Source organism: Cervus canadensis, chromosome 23 (assembly GCF_019320065.1).
Source record: "Cervus canadensis isolate Bull #8, Minnesota chromosome 23, ASM1932006v1, whole genome shotgun sequence".
NCBI classification, from domain to species: Eukaryota; Metazoa; Chordata; class Mammalia; order Artiodactyla; family Cervidae; genus Cervus; species Cervus canadensis.
The window spans coordinates 55,313,526-55,326,604 of record NC_057408.1 but is presented as its reverse complement, the minus strand read 5'-3'; the positions used below and the strand labels follow the sequence as shown (position 1 = coordinate 55,326,604).

Here is a 13,079-nt window from a genome sequence, read left to right as displayed (position 1 = left end):
TAAACAACTTGAGGGGTTTAGAAAGAAACAGCTATTTTATTTCAGAATGTTGAGACTCAATTTACCTTCCTACACACTTCAACACACCTTTAAAGAAGAGGGTCACATATGCTCCAAAGTCAGGCAGGCAATGACCATAAGGAGTGTCACTGAGGTACCGATACAGAAACGGCAAGACAGTCCACAATGCTGACTACAATCCCCTTCCCATTCCCTCCTCTAACAAGCATGAGACTGGCATCCCAAAGGCTGGCGACCCTTTGGGGATCATTTGGCATCAAGTGTTTAAATTTCATGGGTTCCTCTTCTCAAGAAATAGCAGAGAAACGTCTCTTGCAGTTAGCAGGTATGTAGGTGAACGTTGCATGAAGTACAGAAGGGATGACTGTGGAGGGTGAGGGAACACGGTGAGGATGCACGCAGTTCACGCCGTCACTCCCTTCAGCTTGTCTCACACAGCATAAGAAAAACCTCTCATTCATCAGTAGGACAGTTAACTTAGAAAAGTATCCTTCACTTCTTTAGAAGAAATAAGGAATGACAGGAATGAGTTTTTGCAAGTTCCATCTGTGTGTGTGTGGTGTACACACAAATGTATGAACATATATATCCATACATGTAATACATACATTTATTTTGCTGAATCATTTGAAAGTTGGTTGAAGACATTATGATAATTTACCCCAATATTTAGCATATGTCACCTAAATATGAGGATTTCTCCATAACTACAGTATTATTACTACTCTCAAGAAACCCAACCATGATTCAAAAACATTATCTAATATATAGGCATATTCAAAACTTCCAAATTGTTCCAATAATGTCCTTGACTTTTTTTTTTTTCCCCTTGAGAATCCATCAAGGAGCAAAAACTCTATTTATGTGTCATGTTTCTTTAGTCTCTTGAATCTAGAGCAGTCTCTGAATTTTCCTCTTTTATGATACTGGGCTTTCAAAGAATACAAACCAATTGTTTTATAAAAACTTCTTGTAACCTGTGTTTTTTCCCTAATATGACATATAAGGAGGAATTCACTCCATAGTAGTTTGTATCATACTTCTCTGAGTTCCAGTTATTTTTAAGAGCCAAAAAACTCTGAGTGTTAATATATGCAATACCAGTTACATCCTGCTGCCTTCAAAAGTTCAGAATGATGCTATGCTAGGAGCTATACCAAATATCAATTGTATCAGATGGGAGTTCCTCCCTGTATTTCCCCAAGAATCGTCAGAACTAGCAGTAATCACATGGATACACATTCAGTTAAGTTCGCTGTAAACAAATATATATATTTTATATTTATAAATTAAAGTGCACACTCATGTTTAGGGGTGATGAACAGGAAGGTAATCACAGTTCTGGGCGTCTGAGTCGAGGTAAGCAGGTCCTTCACCAGGCAGAGGAAACTGCAGGGGTGTTGAGTACAGGAGGGAGGCAAGCTGGCAGGTGACATGGGGGGGGCGGTGTCAGGTACAGAGGGGGCCTGCTGGAACTCTCTGCAGCTTCAACTGTGCCTTAGTAAGAGCAGGGGCTTGTCCAGGGGAAGGGGAAGAGCAGGAATGGCCGAACTGCATCCAGGAGAAAAAGAATAACAGGATGATGGTCGTGGTCTTCAGAATAGCGGACATCACCCTGTGGCCGATCTTATACGAGATCCTTCTGCTCACCACTGCTGGACCAGCCCTGGGAGGGTGCTGAGCACTAGCAGGAGCTGGGTAAACAGGGGCATGTCTTTAATCAAGAAGACACAACTCAGTTTCAAGTTACAATCCAATTCCTAACAGTCAGTGGCGAAATTTTACTTTAGTGCCTGTGCCCGTGCTCAGTTGAGTCCGCCTCTGTGTGACCCCATGGACTGCAGCCCACCAGGTTCCTCTGTCCATGGGATTTCCCAGACAAGAATACTGGAGTGGGTTGCCATTTCCAACTCCAGGGGATTTTCCTGATCCTGGGATCAAACCGGCAGCATCTCCTGCTTGGCAGGTGGATTCTTTACCACTAGCACCACCTGGGAAGCCTCTTACTTTCGTGAAAGGCACCTATCTTTTGAGTTCACACCAAAGGAAGTGATCTTCCAACAGATATCCAGTTACTCAGAGTTCCAGAAACAGAGTGGACATGGAGGAAAACGGCCAGAGAGACAGCATGACCTGTCTCCACTCATTAGACCTTGAACCTTCTCACTCAACCAGTCTGATCCCTTAGAGGCTGGGATTCCTGGAATGAGCTTCCAGTCATTCGAGAAATCCTGCCTGATGTTTTCAGCATGGGTTTGGCAGCCAAATGCTTTGGCTCTATTTTCCTATCATACAGTTTAAAGAACATTATCTTGCTCACCAACCATAACAGAAAAGCTAAACTTCATCTCTAATTATGTCTGAACATTTGCCTGTTAGGACTGCTTATGCACTGCTCTGTAAGGCGTTTTGTGTGTGGAGTTACAGAGAAAATGCTGATGTAACTGAGAACTGTATTAGTGAAACCACAGGACCGCATGTGGCCTGATGAATCTTATGAACTCAGCATTAACATACTGCTGGAATATAATGCAGATGATAAATTTATGAATGTGCAATACCAGCTCCCAATAAACACAAAAGCTGACTCCTAAGCAACTTCTTAATTCAATTTCCCTTAGTCGTAATCTCGTTTTAGGAACAGAAAGGAAAGTGCCAAGTAATGACTCATGAAATTCCACAAAGTGATAAAAAGTAATGTTTTTAGTTTTCCTTATCCTTTCATTGTAAATACATCCCATCCTTCCAACAATTTGGGTTTGATGATCACATTAAAATTCATAAGTAATAATCAATTGGGTGAATAGCCAGGAGGCTTGGCTTAGTGTCAGAGCATGTGTCACACACTATTTCCCATGAAAACATACAACACATATATAGGGACGTCATCATCATCATTTAGTTGCTAAGTCGTATCCGACTCTTGTGACCCCATGGACTGTGGCCTGCAAGTTTCCCCTGTCCGTGGGCTTCTCCAGGGAAGAATACTGGAGTGGGTAGCCATTTCCTTCTCCAGGTGATCTTCCCGACCCAGCAATCCAACCCGGATCTCCTGCATTGCAGGCAGATTCTTTACCGACTGAGCTATGAGGAAAGCCCCAGAAATAGGGACATTATCACCTAAAATAATATATGATATGAATCATGAAAATAATTAACTCAGAGCATCACTTAGAGCGAAGACCACCATGACTGCAACATTATCTGATGCCTTGATGTTCACCCAAACACTCAACAAATATTTCTAAGTACCTGGTGGCTCAGATGGTAAAGAATCTGCCTACAATGTAGGAGAACCGAGTTTGACACCTGATAGGGAAGATCCCCTGGAGAAAGGAATGGCAAACCACTCCAGTATTCTCGCCTGGAGAATCCCATGGACAGAGGAGCCTGGAGGGCTACAGTTCCTGGGGTTGCAAAGAGTCGGACAAGACTAGGCGACCAACACTTTCACTATGTGTAAAAATCATTCGTCTCTCAAATCAAAGCACAATCAAATAACGTCCTCACTGCAAAGTGCTTGAATGCAGCATTGATTTGGCTTTCTACAGGACACACTCCTAACTAATTACTTAGAAGCAGCCAACATTGTTATTAACGGCCCCTCAGTTTGCGTACTTCTACACATCCTCACGTCAGATATTCGCCAAGGTCCATATGGCTACACCGGGAGCTCTTTCTGTCCCACCACACCCCGTGCAAGTCTGAGCTTCTGAGTGACTGCACAGCTCCCCAAGTGACATCATGGTTCAGAAGGACAGCGGTTCCTAACCCGAGCTCATGACAGCACAGCAGGACCCGTACGGGAACATGGCAACATCACACACCATCTGCAAACATCGGTGCTAGAGCCTTTCCAGTGGGCAAATATTTGTCCAAACTGCTTTTTCACCTAATCTAATGATCTTTCTTAATGTAGTTACAGTCAACTGCAAGAAGCAATCTGAAAGGCAACTCCAATGAGAAAGCTCCGGTAAATGCCACCCCCCTGCCACGGGCACTGATGCCAGGTGGCTGGCATCCTAGGCAAATGTTGCCTACAAACAGGAGAGCTTTTGAGCCTCGCTGCCCCCAATGCCAGCCCGTCTTCTGGCTGCTCAACATTCCCTGCAATGAGAGCACTCTTCTTCCAGGAGATAAACACAGTTCATGTCTCCCTCCTACTCCCATCTCTCTACCGTTAGAGCAGTAAGGAACAGAACCATTAGACTTTACCTGAAAAGAGGCAGTAGCTGATGGCTTTTCATTACATCCCTGGTGAAAACCTGACTGAACTCAGGAATCCTGAGATAGGTCTCATCTGTACATACACCAAGGAAGAGTCTGATGTATGAGGCCCCACCCCAAGGTTCTTAAGAGACGCAAGGGAGCCCCCCAAACCTCCCTGAATACCACTTCTACTCAGCCCACATTATGGCTCCAAGGCTAAGTCAATAGGGGTGTGATAATTGCTCAGTTGTGTCTGACTCTTTGCGACTCCACGGACTGTAGCCTGCCAGGCTCCTCTGTTCATGGGATTCTCCAGGCAAGAATATTGCAGTGGGTTGCTATTTCCTTTTCCAGGGGATTTTCCCCATCCAGGGATCGAACCTGGGTCTCCTGCATTGCAGGTGGATTCTTCACCATCTGAGCCACCTGTTGCTTGGTTTCAAAGCTGACCTGTTATAAGGAGGAGGATTTAGTAGGAGGGTGACATTCCAGGGTCACTGAAGAAATAAACAATGTCAGTACAAAGCAGTTGTCCCAAACCAACACCACTGGGTGGGGGGCCCCCCATGTGGGGGCCCTGTCCCTGCAGCCCTGAGTCTGAGCCAGAGACGGGAGCAGGGTCCTCCCTAACCCTGGCCACAGCCCTGGTCTCTACCCGGGGCATCTCTGGGACCCTCCCTGCTATCCTCCTCTGAATCACGGGCAGAAGGCCCCCAGCTGTGCACTCATGCTGCTCTCCGCCTCCCCCTCCCCCTCGCAGGGCCCCAGTGACATCAGTGCCACGTGCCTGCCCAGGTGCGCCCCGAGGGCCGGCATCTGGCTGGGTCCACCGGTGGACCGCCCTCACTCAGCACTGCTGACCCACCTTGCTGGGGGAAGCAAACCCTTCTCCCGCCACGTAATCGTATTTTATAAAGGGGTTTGGGAGTTACGCACATTCTGTTGACTCAAGTTTTATACTGGAAAGAAGAGTAAAAATCACGCAAAATCAATCTATGAGCAGCTGGAAAAGAAAGTACAGCTGTATTGCTGTATGACCTGACAGCTTTCTTCCCCATGACTTCTTATCCTGAAAATTCTCCAGTCTATGGTAAAAGCTAAAGGACAGTACAATGGACGTGCGAACACCCTCTCCCCAGACTGAGCAACTGCAAGTGTTTGCTTGACGGCTCTGCTGTCCTGCACGTCTGTATTGAGATCTTACACAGACTTCCCCTGAAGCCTTGGATAGCTTTTGCAGACCCTCCACAACCACAACTGAAAGAAACACAGATTCTGTAATGTCATTTAATATGTTATCTATTCATCCAATAGCCCCAACTGTCCCCTAAATGCTTTTTTTTTTTTTAAATTCAGCATCCAGATTCAGACAGTGCTTTGGGTTATATTGCTTTAGCCTCCTTTAATGAAGAGCCTCTTTTCTCCTTTATTAAAAATTATTTTATTTATCTATTTACTCTTGGCTGTGATGGGTCTTCACTGCTATGTGCGGGCTTTTCTCTAGTTGCGGCGAGCAGGGTCTACTTTTCTGTTGGGAGCACAGGCTCGACAGAGCTTTGGGTTATATTTCTTTGAAGAGGTGAAGTCGCTCAGTCGTGTCCTACTTTTTGTGACCCTCTGGACTGTAGCCTACCAGGCTCCTCCATCCATGGGATTTTCCAGGCAAGAGTACTGGAGTGGGTTGCCATTTCCTTCTTTAATGAAGAAGAGCCTCTCCTTTCCTTTTTAAAATAATTTTATTTATCTATTTATTTATTTGTGGCTGTGCTGGGTTGACTTGTTGCATTCGGGCTTTTCTCTAGCTGCGGTGAGCAGGGGCTACTCTCCTGTTGCAGAGCACAGGCTCTAGGGCACATGGGCTATAGTAGTTGCAGCATGCAGGTGCAACAGTCGGGGCACATGGGCTTAGTTTCTCTGCGACATGTGAGATCTTCTAAGACGGATCAAACCAGTGTCTTTGGCGTTGGCAGGCGGTTCTTTACCACTGAGGCACCAGGGAAGCCCCACCACTTGTTTTTTTTTAAACGTTGACTTTTGAGGAGCTCAAGGCTAGTTTTACTGTAGAATGTCTCATCTAGACATTTATGGTTGTCCCAGATTAAACATTTGTGTCAGAGCTACCACACAGGTGACTCTGTACCCTGCTCACTGCACCCTCTTGGGGGTGGGGGCACGTAATGTTCGACAGAGCTACCACTGCCTTTGCTAGACTTGATGAGTAAGGTGTGGCCTGGTAGGCCTTCCCACTGTAAATACTCAGTTTTTCTTCAGAATAAAATCATCTGCAGGGTGCCAGTTTAAAAGTGTGTGAATCTTCTCACTCCCAGATTACCTTTCACCCACTTGTTTTTATTAATAGCAAACACTGATGATTTTTTATTGAAATCAATTATTATACTGAGCTTATTAGCAAAATGGTGATTTTCTAATCCTCCCATTTCTACATTTACTCACTGGCATTACCCTGCAAAGAAAAACTTCCCTTGTCCCCTTCTTTTTATTTCTTTATTTCATTTTTAAGTGTTTACCACAAATGAATGTGTTTTTAAAAAGTCAATGCTTCATAATCAATTACTGCCATTATTCTGTGGGATGATCGAACTGTCCCAAAGTTGGCATGTGGCAGCCCTTTTAGGCTGGCTTCTGTGTCCCTCTGACATCATCCCATTAGTCACTGGGTACGACCTTGCTTCCTGGCATTAGATGTTACAAGGCCCACCTGGCTCTTCTCTGACCTGCAACTAGAATGAGTCATTGCTCCAAGAAGCCCTGTTGTTTTTACTGGGCAATAGCATTTAGAAATCAAGATCTCAGTATCACATGTGCTCCCTGCAACCAGAGTTTCATTGTTTCTAACTCCTTTGAGTGAATAAAGCTTAGGAAATTGTGCATGTATTATATACTCTACATAATTAAATCATGACATCATACTGATAAATGGCTTCTTACTGATGTTTCCATTAACATTACAGAGATTTCTTTTTAAAAAGTATTTGTATCTTCTCTTACAGTGAAAACTTTGGGGCTTCTTTGCTTATCCTATTATATAAAAAATCATTTTAGAATAGCAATATGAACATTACTATAAAAATACATTGACTAAAAAAAGTCCACAGTTTCATGTTAGTTCCTTTTGTCCTTAGAATATAGGCCATTGTCATTGAGCAGGACCCTAATGGGTGCTCCCATGTCTTCTGCTGCCTCTTGTCTGTAGAAAAGCTACAGTCTCCCAGGTCTCCCTGGAGTCACAAAGGCCTGGCTCAAGAATTACCCTCTGAAAGGATGTGAACATGTAGTGACAAAAGCAGCAGTTGGGCCAGGAGAACTGGTAACAATTTACACAGTGAATCAGCCAAATGACAGTCACAGGATTTTTAGTTCCTCCCTCAAGTACACTGATAACAGTATCTATGCACATTTCTGAGTTGTTTTACAGATACGAAAACCTTCATCCAATGGAAGAAGTTAACTACATGAGGCCCTTGAGCATGTAGACCCCCAAACCAGCTTCAGCCTGAGGACTAATGATGAGCCTGACAATGACCTTTGACATCACCCTGTTACCTCACCCCATCAACCAATCAGGGAACTGTGCACAAGCTGATCACATACGGTGCAACTCCGCCTCTCACTTTGCCTTTAAAAATGTTGTAAAGTAATGAGCCTCCAACGAACAAAAATAAATGGAAAAAAAAATAATAAATTAAAAAAAAAAAAGTTCCCTGAAACTCATCAGGAAGTTCAGGCTTTTTGATCACGAGCTGCCCCTCACTCCTTGTACAGCTCCTTACAATACACCCTGCGCTTTCCTCCACCACAACCTGGCGTCAGTGGATTGGTTTTACTGTGTGCTTGCAAGCACACCCAAGTTTGGTTCAGCAGCACCACTAACAGTGCACAGTCAGAGACTTGTGTTCAAAAGTTATTAAATTTTTTTTCTGGCCTGTAATATTATTAATTCATGTTTCTATCTATACTCAATCTCCAGATTGTCTTGTTTCATACTTTCAATTTAACTTAATTTTTTGAATTCACAAAACATTTACATGCTTCAGAAGTCAGAACTATAAACATTTATACTTAGAAGTCTTTTGCTCATTATCCATTACTCCTTCCACCCTGTTCCCACATACCTATCCCTATAGTAACCAGTTTCAGGCATTTTGGGCTTACCCTTCTTGAGTTCTCTTTGTAATAATAATGTATGTGTGTTTTTATAGGCAAATGATGCTGATCCTGAAGCTGAAGTTCCAGTACTTTGGCCACCTGATGTGAAGAGCTGACTCACTTGAAAAGACTCTGATGCTACAAAAGATTGAGGGAAAGAGGAGAAGGGGGTGGCAGAGGATGAGATGGTTGGATGGCATCACTGACTCAAGGCACACGAGTTTGAGCAAACTCCAGGAGATACTGGAGGATAGGGGAGATTGGCGTGCTGCATTCCATGGGGTTGCAAAGTGTTGGACACGACTTAGCACCTGAACAACAGTGCCAGCTATAACTGTTAACCTATGACCTACCCTGTGTGACATTCTCTGCCTGCCTCCAATACACACACACAATTTTTTTCACTAAAAGAAAATTCTGTCTAGTTACAATGTTTGCTACACAATCAGTTTATGTGCCAATGCTTCCCTAGTGGCTCAGATGGTAAAGAATGTGCCTGCAGTGCAGGAGACCCTGGTTTGATCCCTGGGTCAGGAAGATCCCATGAAGAAAGAAATGGCACCCACTCCAGTGTTCTTGCCTGGCGAATTCCATGGACAGAGGAGCCGGGTGGGCTGCAGTCCATCGGGTCACAAGGAATCGGATACAACTGAGTGACTAACACTGAAGATATATTTACTAACACTATCTTGTTGCATCTTAAAAGATGATTCTTTACAGGGTGTTGGGCAACCCTGTAGTCACCCTGGGGTCAGGTCTCCCAGATGAGAACTTCCCTGGATACTCCAGGTCACCTGGAGTCGGAGGAAACTCTGAATCCTCCTTCAGGTGGGTTACCTTGCCCTCTGCTCCACTCCAATGAACAAATGAAGACCCGACGCACTGACTCTGAAGGATACTGATTTCATGCATAGAGAAAGAGATCTCACAATTTCTTTGTCATCATCTCACTTTGGGCTGACAACACAAGAAGAAAGTGGGCTTACTTGGCAGGGTGCTTTAGCTTTTATAAGGTGTATTGGGCTGTCAAGGTCCTGACCTCTGTGGCGGGCAGGGTCAGTATGCCCTTGCCTGGACCACTTAAAGACAACAACGTCCACCCTTGTGCTGGTGTCTCCAAGAATAGAGGCTGTTTCCTCCATTTATCCTGGAACTCTGAGATCTTTGAATGAATAAAAAAAAAATAACTTACAACCATCAATCTTCAGAAAGGCATTTTCTGAAAAATTGGTTCAATATAGCCACTATTCTTATTAATTCAATAGCTTTTAACTGGAAGGAGTGTAAATTTTTTTTTAAAGTTATAAAGTTTTAAAGTACACGTTTGCATATCATCCACGGAGACTCTGGGTAGGTCTGTGGTGGGGGGAGGGGAATCTAAATCCCTGTATTTAGACGGGGAAAAAAACTTTCTGGGTGCCTCTGATCCATACTCCTTCATTTTAAGAAAATTAGGTTTTGTCCATTAAACTAATACAATGAAACTAAGAAAAATTTCACGGTAAAGACCATCAGTGTAATGGTCTTCAGCCTTAAGTTCTATGCTGCTCACCAAGTTAAATACACTGAGCATGACTGGGTCTTAGAAGTATTCAGCATTTGCTTTATTACATAATAGAACCACCATGTTCACTTAAATATTTCCTACAGTGTTGGCTTCAAAATCAAGAGTTAGTTCAGTGTTAACTATGCAGAAAAATGTTGGCTGTAGCTCTAATGAGGGTCTGTAAAAACACCAGCCGCGAACGTCCTCTGTACGAAGCACAGGAAGAACCTCCCCTCTGACAGCACGGTATTCAAATTTCACGCACAGCCTTGGTTAGCTTTATGCTGAACTGCGTGCCTTCTGGACTTTCAGGGTTTGTTTTACCTTTTAAAAATGAGATGCTCTGTTGGAAATTCCTTTTCACTTCTTTATCAGTACCTGAGAAATAATTAATGTAAGCAAAATTTTATTTTTTTGGATTTAGGAACCTATACTTTCTGACACAGTTCCTTCTGTTTATGAAATGAAATATAATTTTAGCTCATGGAGTGAAAAGCTTTGTATGCTTTTAAGAATTGTTGGAAAGGGGACTTCCCTGGCAGTCCAATGATTATGATTTCACTTTCCAATGCAGGGGGTGCTGGTTCAATCCCTGGTCAGGGCGCCAAGATCCCACATGCCTTACGGCCAAGAAACCAAAACATAAAACAGATGCAATATTGTAACAAATTCAATAAAGACTTTAAAAATGGTAAAAAGAGAGAGAGAGAGAGAGAGAGAATGGCTGGAAATAAACAGGAAAAATGTGATATGAAATGTATTAATAAGCATCTGAAATGTTCACCTGCATACAAATCTGCAAAAGGCAAACGGAATAAAGTGGAATCTACTGCTCAATACACATTGGAAGCTGTCCTTCAAGGGTAAAGTAGGTCATGGGGACTCATGTGGGGATCCCGCGAGATCTGAGCTGAGGTCCACACCTGTCTGTAGCTGGGTGCAGGTCCCACACTTGGGATTTCCCTTCTCTGTTGTGTTTGGCCAACTTGGTGAACAGCACTGCCATGCCTCCTACATTTCCAAATAGGATCACCTGTGATACATTTTTAAAAATAGAGCTCTCTGATTATTCTCTCTCTGAGGCAATGTGGAGTGGGTGGGGCAACATATCTGTGTATCTAGAAGGTCCCTTCATTGATTCTGATTTGGAGGTAAGTTTAGCAACAAGGAAGCTCAAAGAGAAAAGGTCCTATAACTGATTCATAACAGCTCACATTATCTTTAAAATTTTTTAAATGCATTAAAGATCAGCTGATGCTGAAGCTAACACACCAATACTTTGGTCACCTGATGCAAAGAGCCAGCTCACTGGAAAAGACCCTGATGCTGAGAAAGATTGAGGGCAAAAGGAGAAGGAGGTGGCAGAGGAAGAGATGGTTAGATAGCGTCATCAACCCAATGTAAATGAATCTGAGCAAACTCTGGGTGATACAGAAGGACAGGGAAGCCTGGCGTGCTGTAGTCCATGGAGTCACAAAGAGTCAGACATGACTTGGTGACTGAAGAACAACAAAAAGACTAGCTGAAACAATATCTTGGAGCCTCAGCCCCACCTTGGAGGTGAGACATCTCTAAAATAAATGAGATTCTTTGATGTGCTCGGCACCTATAAACATGTCCTGCTCCTTTGTGGTTCTTCTTTATGGTGAACAATCTGAGGGACTGTCTTGCACGATAGAATCACTGCACAGGAAAGACAATTCCATCAGAGGAAGCACTAAAAATGTCAAAGGAGTCTCAGAAGGTGAGCCAGAGACCCATTGCAATTAAGACCCCCAACCAATGCAACTCAATTCCGTCTGAAAATGGTACCAAAACACTTAGAATGACAAGCTCTCTTCGTTGTCCAGTTTTTCTCAGTGAAGAGGCATTAAGAGGCTGACTGCTTTGGGCATGCTCAGCCACAGAGAATGATCTTTGTTGCATGACCAGTGCTGATGGAGGGAGTGGGTTAATCTGGAGAGAACATGATGCAGGCTCACATCCCCTCAGAGATTTTCTGTTTGTCTCATTCAACCGAGGGTCAGGAGAAGTAGCAGATGGAAAGATTTGAGAACACAATTTCACTCTTCTAAGATGCATCAGCAGGAGAAAATCACACTAACCCAGGCAGAACCCCAGCTGCCTGAGGCAGTCGCCTGGCCTACACACAGGTCACTGCCCTCTCGGCTTAGCCCAGTCTGGCCTCATCTCCCTCCAACCCCTCCAGGCTCTGGTGCCCTTGGGGAAGGACAAGAACTGTGCTGGGCATTCCTTTGTGAGGCCCCCTATCCTTCTGTAGAGGTCGATGCCTTCCCGTGATTGGCTGGAGGTGGGGAGCCGCTCTGCTCCCAGACCTGGTCCTCCCCTTCCCCTCTGTTTTTGTGTCCCTCCCCTGTCCTGCAAAAACTCGGATTCATCCTTGCCTGTAGCAACTGCATGTCTCCTCTGGGCTAGTCTTAGTGGACTGTGGTCATACAGCCAACGTTAACTACAATGAAGAAGACTGCTGTGTACTAGGAGAAGAACAAAGCACCCTCAAATCTCACCTTTTCTTCCTTGATTACTGCTCACAGAGCAAAATTTCTGAGTAATTTCTGGATCTCCAGAGAGGTCAAGATTTCTCTTTGTTTTGTCTACTGCTGTATTCACAATATCTAGAGCAGTGTCTGGCATGGAGTAGATTCTCAAAAACTTGTTGAATGAATAAGTAAACAAAGAAGGCGGCATGGAAGACTTTGTCAAGAATTACTAAAGAAACTATTTTATTGGGTGGATGACGTGCTGAGAAAATATAGACCGTGAGTCTAAGAAAAGCTTCCGTATTTCTATAAAGGTTAAAAAAAAAAAAAAAACCTTAAAAATCATTTAGCTCATTCCAAAGGCTATCAGTATTTGAATGAGTCCTAAATAACCACACCCCCTCTACCCCAAAGGGCAGAAAAAAGGGCAAAAGAAAAGGTAGAAAAGAAATAGATATATTTCAGTCCCATCTGATCCACAAATAATCAGAAGCCGGACTGTCCACAAGGGTTTTCAAGCCACAGTGAAGGACGTTATTAATCAATCCTGTGTGGGCTGGGTGTGGAGGCCTGATAGACGGTGGGAGTCTTTGTTTATTACTAAGTTGACTTCAGTTTCAGAAGGTTCCTGGCCT

General features: G+C 43.8%; 1 protein-coding gene across 6 annotated transcripts in view; it reads right to left on the bottom strand.

The window, feature by feature from the left end:
- The window catches only part of PTPRM (protein tyrosine phosphatase receptor type M), a 640,041-nt gene that overhangs the window by 168,374 nt on the left and 458,588 nt on the right, over positions 1-13,079 (bottom strand). The gene's annotated exons all lie outside the window — the stretch shown is intronic.